Here is a 12,984-nt window from a genome sequence, read left to right on the forward strand (position 1 = left end):
TAACTTTATTGCTGGATCTTTCATCTCTCCCTGTCTGGACGCAGGGAGGGGGTCTTACTTAAATCGAGTGAACCGTAGAGCCAATTTTGCGTTATCGCGTAATCCAATATATAAATTACGCTGTACAAACAAACGGGACAGAACAGCTACGTACACGGGGGACCGTAGGCAGTAACGACTTGGCACCGTTAACCCTACCGCCGTACAGTTACACTCGGCGTACACGTCTGCGATTGCTGTGCGTGTGCACGCGGTCACTGGGACCCGTCATTTCTACCGCGAACATGAAACGGACACGTCCGTAATTAGTCGTGTCCGCCGCGGTCAGTTGGCCGCGTCCGTCTCTCCTCGCGATTGATTAGTCAGCTTCGGGCATGTTTGGCGGTTGCGTGCGGCGCAGATGCCCTCGTTTGTACGCCGCGTGGGCCTTAATGATACGCGTAACAATCCCTTTGCACACAACTCGGTAATAATGACGATTTGTTACGCGTCTAGTCTGAGCACTTTCCGGAGAAACAGCAACACCCGTACGCGTATACGTTAAAGGCACTGCCGAAATTACGTCGAGTGTAATCGCGTCCATGGCGCACGTCGTCAATTATCGAATTACATTGGAGGGGTGGGCTTTTAAAAGGTCGCGGGGGTGACATCGGCAAAATAAAAAGCTTTGCGGTGTCTGAACAAAGAAGAATTGTGCCGCGCGCGGTTTATGTATTTTTTCTGTTTCGGCTCGTGTTGTTTTAAAGACTGTTGAATTTATAGTGTTTCCCAACATTTTTCGCCGAGAAACGGCACCCCGGAGAGACGAGTCTTTGCGTTCACGGCCCATTCGTTTTTTTAGGCACCGTCGAGTCGCAGGTCGTTAAGTCTCTGGCGACCTGGACGCCTTTTTACTCCACCCTTTTAGTGCTTGAAAAAAAAAAGGGTACCGATAAATTTTACTATAAAAACGGCAACGAAAAATTAATACACGAATTAACATGAATCTTGTTTGGTGACACAACCCGTTTTGCGACTCTATTACTATGGTAATAGTCTCCAAAGCTAACGACCCGTTGAGATAATCCTTTTAATGATTTTATATTTTTGTACGTCAATATTCAAACCCACCGCAGTAATAATTTTATTAAATTTAATATTAAAAGGAAATTATATGAACCATTTATCAGTGAGAAATATTTATTTATTTATCGATTACTTATATTATATTTTATAATAATCGATTATTATGTCGTAAATATTTCACAGATACTATCAACATTATCAAAAAAGTTGTTTTTAATTTATTATTCTACTTGAAAAGTAAAAAGCAAATCCACTGATTTTTTCAGATGTTTTTTTTTAGTTATTGGGTGGATTTTATTTATTTTTAATAAATTAACCGCAAGTAATCGATTATAATTGTTTGGAGTTTACCTTAATTAAGTTTTTTACACTTTTTTTTTTAAGTTTAACTTTTAATTAATTTTTTTAATATAATACTACTGCTACAATTTCTACTTTTATTGATCCCCAATAATGTATTAGCTAGTTAATGGGCACTAAACTTTACCAACACGTCATCTTTGGAATAACAATCGTTAAATAATTAAAAATTTCATCATAGAATTCATTTAAGTACTCATAAAAGGAGTAACATCTATTAACTTTACAGATCAAAATTCGTATAAATTCCAGTGAAATTTTAAACTTATATTGATTGAAATATTGTTACTACAACTCGAATTTTTTACATCAGTTTTATCCGAATCGAACTATTTGAAATCCCATCTAAAAAGTTTTTAGTTCGACAACAGAACTAAATTTATGTCCCGAGTTCGTCAAATCTCTATAAAATTACATAGAATTTTATGCGAAACTTTATAATAAAGGTAACTTAGTTATGGTTTTGTAATCATATAGTTTAGCATCGTGTTAAAACATCATTAATTCACAAAAAGGCTTATTCATTTTTAAATACTTTTATTCTGTTCGTTTTTAATCTAATTATTCTACTTGAACAGGCTATTTGCTAACAAAAAAAATTATTTCACATTTATAGAACACATCGATAATTATAAATATAACTTGAAATGTCTAAAAATTAGTAATCATAATTTTTAAAACCAACGAAAACATAAAATTAGTTTAGTTTTAATAAATTCGACATCAAATAGATTTTTTATTATTGTTGAAAATGTGTTGTTAAATGATTGAGCACTGACAAAGCAATCATGAACATTAAATTATCCAAAAACCACCCAAATTTTTCATTAATAATGAAATTATTATTTAGAATTAATTATTATACAATAAGCTCGGCAATGAATAAGTATTAATGTTACTCATTTCGCTGAAATAATTTTACCCTTCATTATGATATTACTTTGAATGAATTTTAGATCCATCGTTTAATATTATTTAATAAAATCATATGATTCCATTAATTATTGTTAATATATCAATACGGTATTCGATTTCTCGTTATTTATGCGCTCCAATTATTACCGAATCATTATTTCTGTACTTTCGTTACATACGTACCACTTGTAGTAATTGCATTCGATCGATGGATTTTATATTTGTGTACTAATAGTAGTTGAAGAGATTCCATTTTGTATTGTCGAATAAATTCAATGAATCAAAATAATAAAATAAAGTTTAAAACTAATGTTTTTCAATGTTATTAAAACTTAAATATAATTATTTTACACGCTAAAAAAAAAATAATTAACTCAGATTATTCTAATTTAATATTGGGAAAAAACGTAAATGTATCTTTTACCTCTGACGGATACAACTTAAAAATGTGTTATTTATATAACTGCGAATTCTGTATTAGTCATATTAACGAACTGTATCTTTTTGTCATATAAGTTCAAAAACATGTCTCCATCATTATTGACACACGTCGTGGTATAGATATACATGTACATACAATATATATATGTGTGTGTGTGTATAGAAATACAAACTTTTTTGATGTTGTAGTTTTTATTCAATTTCTCTCTACTGTAAGTTTGCCGAAGAGAAAATCAATCGGAAGACTTCACTTTTCTTTGTCTGTACCCTTTGTTTTTATACATTCTTCTTATGATCTCGGTTATCCATTGAATCCCAAGGGAAATCAACTAGGAAATTGTAGTGGTCAATATATGTACCTAAGCACTAGAAAAAAAGTTGACTGATGGATAAATTGGGTAGAAGTGTACATTACTGGATAATAATATCTAATAATGTAATGTGTCATCAAAGACGCTTCGATCATAACTAGTCTAATCAAACTCGTTTGCCGCCATTTGAAACCCCAATCAATTTTTGAATTCAATACTATTCTCTATAAGGAAACCCAAAACCGTCGTGATAATGAAATCTTGAAACGCGAGCAAAAATATTACTTTTAAATTGAGTATTTATTCTAATATTTTATTGCTTGTTTTAATTGCACATCATTTTTCAACGTAAAACTAAAAATAAATATATTTCATAATATAAAGTACGTAAACAGTTTTTCGATTGTAACATATTATAAGATATAACAATTCTTTATTATTACTAGAAAAAAATTATATTTTATAATTTTGAACTAAAAAAAAAAGTTATCAAATGGACTTAACTACTGTTTTACGAAGCACAAATAGTATAAAGTTTATTAATTCCATGTATATTATGTGTACGTTATAAATGCCCAACTTCATAAGGTTAAAACTTGTAAACTTATCAATCGATAATTGATTAACTAATATAAAATACGTTACTATTAATTTAGTTAATTATAAACGAACCTTCATAATTGGAAAACCAAACACAATGCTAACGCTAAATGAGCCATTCGTGGTTATTTAATATAAATATCGAATTAAGTGCATTGTGTTGTTCTAAAAACCTTTTTCTTTAGAGGGGTAATGGTTGATAACCCCGATTGTGGTTATGACATACCCCCACTTAATAATAGTTGGTATTTATTTATTAAACGTAACAACTTTTAAGTATACCAAGACATTTATTATTAAATTAGGACAAAGAGCACGTTTTGCGGACTAATATTTTATTCATACGGCCAATCGCATGAGAGTAGCAAGTATTTTCTCATTACAATTCAATTTCGACACCAGTAAGTAGTTATAAAGGACGAGACTTAAAAAAAAATCTGCCGTTAGGGCTCGAAAAATGTGTCGCTAATGACTTATTTCGTATACAGACTATTTATTTAACAATTTTCTGTATTTTCATTAAAGCAATTTTCATTATTTAATTGTTCAAACCGTAAAGTTATTTTTGTTTCTATAAACTATGTGAATATAGAGTTGACAAACACGTGATTCGTTTAATTTTTCAATCAAAACACTTTCCACCTCCTTAAGATAAAAGGCATCGTTTCATATGATAGCAATAAGAACTGCTAGCTATGAATAGTTAAGAAAGTGATTGACAAAAAATACATTTTTTTCACTACTGTCTTTTTGAACCTTGAATGTGGAATAGTTGCGATCCATTAAAAGAGTTGGATTTTTCAAGTGGTTTTAACATACTTGATGTATTTTTTTTATTAGCTCATTATGGAAAACAGTAACAAAAATCAAAATTCGCTCAAATACCAAGTACAACAAGCATACGCAGTTTGCACGAGAGACCATTACGTTCGACTCGGACAAACTATAGACTTTGGCAGATCTCTATTTATGGAGCAACATTATTAAACGATATACATGTCTATGCTTTTACAATAGTAATGGTTTTCCGAAGGGACGTTGCAAACAATATCGATTTCAAATGCATTTCCACATTTTTTTTTACGGAGCTTTTGATGGTCTTAAAGAAGTATTGAATAACGCCAAAAAAAACTTGAAATCAACTTTATAATATATCAAAGTTTCCTTACAAGGTATTTTTCATAATATATTTTACTACATAAAGAGTAACTTAAAGCATTGACGTTATGGGTCCAATAGAAACAGAAACTGATAAAATTGTATTCGGTCTTGAAGACTATCCGTGACATATATAACTTACAATATGATTTTCATGTTTTACGGATTTGTAGATGCGCAAGGTGTGTGCTAACCATATTTTTTATTAACAGAAATCGACTAAAATACCAATAAAAGATGATTAATTCGATTTAATTGTTTTTTGTTTCTGAATACAAACAAATATTTTTAAACGATTTGTTTTTTTTTCTATTCATATACCAGCGAGTTTAATCATAAAACATATTGAAATATAATTAATGTCTCTATTCGCTTTCAATGATAAATAGAAACTAGGCACTTAAAAAACAATTATACAGTTTTTGGTGTTAATAAAAATATTTACTTCGACGACAATTTAAACCAATCCATAAGATACATACTTTGACATGTTTTTCAATATTCTATGTTTTTTCCTAATTGCGTTAAAGGTTTTGAAAGTACAAAATTATTTTTGTTCATCCCAATCTACACAGTACGTAGAACAATATAAACATAATATGATTATCTATATTTTTTATATATCTATCACATAATATGAAATGTACAATTTTACATGTTATAATATAAGGTATGGTTAGAAAAATATCGATTCAAGTATAGTACGTTAAGCAAACTAATCTTTAGACCAGTTCCCCTGTTCGACAAACTTAATACGTTTTATCACTGTCAAGAAGCATTGTTCAAATGGATGTAAATCATTTATTGTTAAAGGTCGCACTCAGTGCACTGTTAAATGAGGTAATCGCAATCTTCTTGACATTTGATTGATCAACATGCCGTGTGACAAATAGCACAAGACTCTCTTTTATGTTATAAAAGTATCGCGTTACATTACTTTTTTTTTGGTGATTGATTCACTTATTATAATGGCCTGACAGAAAACTTTTTTAGTAGTTAGGTTGGTCAATCTTAGGGATATAAAATATCAAACAATATAAAAAAAAAAAATTTATCTATTTTTACTATTAAAATAAAAATAAGTTACAACAAATAGTCGTAAAATAAATTGATCTTAAAAATCGAGTTATAAACCGTATATTTTTTATAAAACCTAAATTGAAACTCTGGACGTATTTAAATTTGAAACCTTAATTTTTAATAAATTTGTTGTTCGTTAAAATGCAAATATTTTTAGAATTTCAATTGCGACAAACAAATGAACAGTAGCATTAAAATATGTAAAAATTGTATAAATATATTCTACTCATCTGTCAAACAGTAGAAAAAATATATAATGTTTGAATAAATTTTGACCCCATTGAAACCCCTGGGGACTAATATTTATGATAAAGCAGAAATGGTATTATTTTAGGTATATTCATATTTGTGTATAATTACAATTTCGCTGGTAATTTTAGAATATGATTTATAAAAAGAGTATGTTCAAAAAAAAATGAAAATTATTTAATTTTGATAGCGTGTCCCAGGTACCTTTTGCTTTTATTATACTGGTATAATAGTTGCGCCCAGAGTTATGTCATTTAATGTATGTAATATATGGAACTAAGACCACAATGTTCCTTTGAATACTATTTTATGTAAATAAGTAAAAAAAACTTTGAAGCACTCATAGTTATAATTATTTTTTCTTAAATTACAAATAAAAGTAATTATAAATTTATAAGACTTTTTTACTTCATACTAGATTTATGAAAGGTGGAAAATCCTAAAACACAAAACGCATAGGCGTTAAGTTTTTTTTTTTGATGATAGTGTCAAGGCATCATACACGCCGAAAGACATTGAAAAAATCGGTATCTCGAATTAACCTTAACGAAGTGTTATCTGCATCCCAAAGTATCATGGGCATGGTAATTTTTAAATTATATACCTTAGAAACCCTATCAGGGTAAATCCTATGCTAAAACTAGACAGCAAAAGTTGTCCAGAAAAATACACAAATAACTTAAATGTGTCTCAATATTTTTATTATGAGACAATTAGAGAAGTTAAATTTTAAAACAATCATAAAGGATCTATGATCGCTGATCCACATCTGCCAGACACGAGTCACTGTTCAAAATCATTTGGCACCTGACGTTATTCATAGACGTAATAAAAGATTTATTTTAAAAGTACAATTATTGTATTTTCAGGATCTGATTAATGTCAATAGAAATATATTTCCAAACGTGTTTTGATAGAGTTGACCAATGTATTAAACAAGCACACGTTCAGCGATTAGATTCCTTAGGAACACTCGGAAGAAATTCACAAAACGAAAACGCTGGCAGCTCTTCTATTGTCAATATACCGAAAACCCGATACAAGTAAGACTTGATTGGAAAAAATGATTATTCGACATAACACGGAAGAAACACGAAGTTGCTATTGAACGAGGTTATAAAGATGACACACCTATTACGAAAATTGATTTTACCTGCTCGCACTGCTGTGGCTAAACAAACAAGGGATACACACGGCGAGGGATTCACTATTGTGTTTTTGCAACCACACGCTCGCAGGAACTACAAACTCGCCCTCTATTTCTCTGAACGTCAAGAAAAAAGATTCATTTACTAGATTGAAATTTCCCAAAACAGTAACCGTTGTACCAAAGTTTTGAACACATGTAAGTGGTGCGAAAAAAAAAGAAAAAATCTGTGCGTTAACAAATAGACAACTGTAAATAGACGTGACAGGTGAAATGTGTAAAAAATGTTTTTAATTAAACAGTACTGCGTTGGTTAATTGGAGATTCTTTTGTGTTCCGTCGAAACATAAGTTGGTAAATAAGGGATAGAAACATAAACGTTCCCCGAGTAAATTTATCTGTATGTCAGCTTTGAAATACAAATAACCTCTATGAAGTGAAGGCAAATCACACGTAAAAGCAGTTTAAAATAATTTACCCCTATACATTTGCCATTGGTATGCTCGAAGGGCGTAAAATAAGTGTTGTAAATCGCCATAACTAAACGTTGGTGTCGGGCACATACGTTCGGTATTTACTCGAAACTTTGCTTTTATATTATTTGGGGCCCAGCTCATCGTTTCTCCGACCCCTGCAAGTATCCACAAACAATTTTAACTGGAAAGTTACAAAACGTTTGTCCGCTAAAACATCTCGAGCACACGCGTTCACGTTCGGGTTCGTCATAAATTATATGTTCAGTTTTCTGTACAAATCGTGTGTTGTTTTTTCGGTATAACAGACACATTGAAGCTCTCAAATCTATCTGCGTTTTCAGCACTGTATACTGCAGGTACTGTAAAAACACACCAACGACTAATATTGTCACAGTCCGCAACGACGGCTTTGCATAAAAATCATGCGAAATATATTAGGCATTATAGCGATTATGCTACGGACACAAAAGCCAACGTTTATTTGTCGAAAAGCCATTAGAGTAATCGTTGGAAAAGTTAATTTATTCAACAGTTAACATATATGGTGTTAACAATTTGCATTAATATCCGTTACACTCTCTTTGATACACGATTTCATTATAAAATGTGGCTTGCAAACAACTGACCTAGCGGTCAATGAGTTAAAAACACGGTCCGTGTACATGCGAAATGATTGTTTTCAGATCCTTTTCATTGGAGTAAATCGGAAGGGCACGATAAATCACCCGGATTAGTTTCGGTCCAGATTGTCGATAGGAGAAGTGTGATGTATTCACGACTCCTTACAACTGCGTACGACAAAGGTCATCGGTTTAGTATCTGTGTTAGAAACCTACTTATTTCCTCAGAATTCCATTACGGGCCGGCTTTTACATTTTCGGAAATAATAAACGGACTTTGGCGGTGGACCAATCAATAATTTAACTATCTTTGCCGTTTATACATTCCGTCGACGATAGTTTCCTTATTCGTATCACGTTTATAGAACGCCTATTTATTCGTAGCCATCGGCCGTTTTGGCCGGCACGAGGGAGTAGGAAAAAACTCTCTTATAAATTGTTGGGGTTCCAGTGTACAGATGAGTCGGGGAGGGCGTCGTGTAGGACGAAGGTGACCACATAAATCAGCCCTATACCTTTTTTATTTACACGTTTGACGCTTGTACCCTAAGAATACAAATAACCGACAGTTTTGTCTGTAGGTATATGTGGGACAGTAAAGGTGAAAACTCAGAGATGCCAATGGATATTCGTTGCGGGTCTTGAGGACCTCTTAATCGTTTACTCACGGCACGTATTATAATATTATATAAGTCAAGGTCAGTCAAAAGCAACAAATTAAATTTTAAACGGAGAAGTGGTCGATTTCAAACTGCCTTAAGGTTCTAATCACCGGGAATATTGTTCAAAACGATTATTTTTTCGAATTTAAGGGTTTTTTAGATTGTTATTTTTATTCGAACATAAACAATAAATAGATATTTGGGATCCGTTTAATAAATATACTTTGTCAGTTTTATATTTTTGCTACTTCACTTACTATATAAACAGTATGCTAATTGGATATCTCTACTGTTAATATTCTGGATAGTGTTATCACTTTTTTACGTGAACGGAAATCTCAAGTTCTAAAATAAAAAAAAGGGTTGAAAAAAGATATCAACGTGATCGTTTTACGAAAAACCTTTAGCATCGTCAGAGTATCATAAACAGGTTAGTAAATGCCTATTCATGTCGTGTTACAGGTATTTTACACCAATGGTTTTTTATGTTTAGTCTTACCATACGCGACTTATTTGTCTGCAAGTCTAAAAAATGCGCTTTTTAATGGCAATTGATTTGTTTAAAGAAATTTAATAATCTCAAGTATACTTTCTTTGCATATACATATTCGTACATATGAAGAGATCTACTATTTTATAAATATTTTAAAATTATTAAACTAACGCTTACTATTGAACACAGTTTTTCTTAAGCTCTCACTTCATTTACTCACCTAAAACATAAAATAAAAATTTATTAATATCATTTTCTCATTTAAACAAAAATATACAATTATATCATTCTATAATCTAATGATCTATGTTAGTGTATAAGAGATGATAAATTAATATAAAAATAAATATATTGCACAATATAAACATGTTATTGTTCATTAATATATTAAACCTTGAAAAAAAATTTTAGCATTATACTAAAGATAAAATTTAAAACAGTTATTTTAAAATACATTAATGCAATTAGACTGTCATTTAAAACAAAATCCATTCTGTTCATTTTCGATTAAATAACCACGGCACGTTAAATTTGGTTTCAATTCTACGAAAAAAAAAACAAAAAAAAAGAAACTTCACTAGAGTTTCGCCGGCCTTAAACTTATAAAATGTTCAAAAGAGCTAGTTCTCAGTAAAGTTCTGAAAAAAATCCTTGATACATGTAATCCACCTTTTTCAACTTTCTATCACAAAAACTAACCTTTTTAAAACATTTTAACGTCAGAGCACATTAACTTTTACACTAAAAATTTTTCTTACGTAGTAAAGAAAATAAAAATAAATATTGTTGTATAATGAATCGTTGGACCTTTAATCTTATAACTAGTTGAGTTTGTGGGAAATATATAATCCAAGAAATATCCATTAGAGTACACGGAAGTATAAAAACGGATTCAAATGAACTCGTTTTCAGACAATTGCAAAGTAACATAATTGAGTTGACAGCTGTAGGTAAAAAACGCAATTTTGTTAATCACGATGTGAGTTCACTGGAAGCTAGCGAGGAAACGTTGAATGTAAAATAAATAATATCTCGAGTTAAAAATGTACAATATTCAAAGCATGACATTTTATCAAAAAAAAATGTATACATCTATATATGCTGGAAAGATTTATGTTGCTCGTTCAAAAACAAACAGTTACAATTTATAATGATTTTGAGAAAAATTCAACAAAGGCACGCGTCTTAGGATTTCACTATGTCGAGTTTATGTTTTGCTTGCTGTCTCTATTAAAATAATACACGTCGTTCGAATGAAAAACATGCATTTTTTTATAAAAATAGAGGTGAACCAAGTACAAGTGACATAATGTCAGATTTCTTCGGATAGACACATCAAACATTATCCCTTGTTTAGCCTCAGCGACGATGCTATAGAATAAACACTATTCAGTTAAAATATGGAACAACGCCAAAAACACGTTTGGTAATAATATATTTATATTACATTACCTTAATGTCACCTTGCAGCTATCATCTCTCCGTGTTCTCCGTGAATGCGTTTATCTCAAAGTTCACCGACACTATGTAGTGGAAAAATTATTACGAGGCAGAGGGAAGAAAAAAATACTAAAAAAAAAAAATACACAGCGTCGGTTATTCCCTTCTTATCACTTAAGTCATCCGCTCATTTTGGCCAACCGCTCGACGAGAAAGGAAAAAAATACAAGTTAAAAGAATTTCTACTGCATCCGCCGCAATCATGTCAAATGAACAGTTTTCAAGTAAACACATTATTTGTTTAACTTTACCCTTCTGCGAAGAGAATTTAAAATTTAAACAAAACATTACTAGTATATTTAAACTAAACAGTGTGTTATCTTTGTTGAAATATATTGCGTTCCTGTCCAATACCATACATTCTTATAGAACCTTCCAAAATTATTAGCGTTAAGTAATGAATAAAAACAATAATTATTTTCAGAACTATAAGGCCCACGGTTTACAAGATGCATAAACAATGTTCCTACATCAACGAAGAAATAATTTTCCAGAGTAGTTCTGGATTTTACTGTTTGTAACTTTCTCATTCTCAATCTTAACAGAGTTTATTGGCCGAGTAACTGTAACGTAAAGGGGAAATATTATTTGGCGGACCGTTTCATTTTTCTTCTCGGCAGAAGGTTGTCTAAGCCACACCATAAACAGCACTCCGTACAAATGTGAATTATTTCCTCTCAGAAAATTGTCACGGCGTTACACCCAAAACCTCGCAGAAAACGGCACGTTAATCGTTTTTTCCCCTTCGCTCTTCATACTTGTATACTCGGAACAACACCTTCAAGGGTTTTAGCTTCATTTAGCTTGTCGCGCCATCAGTGCATAGACTCAGGATTTATTAAAACGCAATCTTCAGTTGAGTACCGGCCNTCAAGGGTTTTAGCTTCATTTAGCTTGTCGCGCCATCAGTGCATAGACTCAGGATTTATTAAAATGCAATCTTCAGTTGAGTACCGGCCAGAACCCTAAGGCTGGTTAATCTCCACACAACCCCTCGAGGACTACCGACAAAATAATAAAAACTTTTTACCTGGACAAAGAACCAAACAAAAGTTTCTTATGTTGAGACCAGAATATTATTAATCTAAGATCAACGAGTTGTTATTTATTTTGCATGAGAACGGTGTTTTAAAAAAACGAAATAATACTATTTTTCACATGAACTACGCACACATTTCAAAGTTTGAATCGAAAATACTTATTAAATAATATCTTGACTTTTACCAAAATAATGGGGTATCATCACTATGAAATCAACTATAATTTTTATTTACCAAGTGTATAAATTATTATTTAAGCGTGCGAAAAACATTAAAAAAGTTTTTAATTAATTAATTCAGACAATTGTAATTTATTGATAAATCGCCTGTAATAAAATCTTAAACGTCATAATGATTGTCTGTGTTGATAAAAGTTTCCGTATACTCTATTTAATACTTTACAAATCTCTAACTTTTCAAAAAACTGTCTTAAATGTATCCACTGTTAATCACTAGTTTAATAGATTAGTTTCACTTTAATATCATAACTCCAAATCAAGTATTTTGCAATTTATCTATAAAAATTTATTTTTAAACCTTCTATACAACGTTTATTTATTTCAGATTAAAAAATTTTGTTACTGAACTAAACAATTTAACAAGTAAAATTGCTAATGCGTAATCAACTCGCCTTATATTTTACAAAGATTTATTTAATAAAAAAAATTTCTTGATTACTCAGAATTTGTTTATTTTCTATATAGCATGATTATTTTCTATTTGATAATTTTTCAACTATCTACTCAATGCAGCATAATATAAGTCTAAAAAAAATATTCTTTTGAATGATTTTAGATATAAAACGAATTATAACTACTATTCATGCGAGTCAAATTAGTACAACAAAATGTTAGAATTCCAGACTTT

The 12,984-nt window shown here is 31.0% G+C and overlaps 1 protein-coding gene across 2 annotated transcripts in view; it reads right to left on the reverse strand.

Moving 5' to 3' along the window:
* LOC126906791 (spondin-2) overlaps positions 1–12,984 on the reverse strand; it is a 75,377-nt gene that overhangs the window by 48,230 nt on the left and 14,163 nt on the right. Inside the window, exon 1 of one of the 2 annotated variants that reach the window (XM_050687644.1) lies at positions 11,030–11,262. The exons of the other annotated variant lie outside the window; for it this stretch is intronic. The gene's annotated coding sequence lies outside the window, so the exon portion shown is untranslated. Of the gene's footprint in view, positions 1–11,029; positions 11,263–12,984 lie in introns of those variants that run through there. 2 annotated transcript variants of the gene reach the window in all.

This window comes from Daktulosphaira vitifoliae, unplaced genomic scaffold (genome assembly GCF_025091365.1).
Source record: "Daktulosphaira vitifoliae isolate Bord-2020 unplaced genomic scaffold, ASM2509136v1 Scaffold_5, whole genome shotgun sequence".
NCBI lineage: Eukaryota > Metazoa > Arthropoda > Insecta > Hemiptera > Phylloxeridae > Daktulosphaira > Daktulosphaira vitifoliae.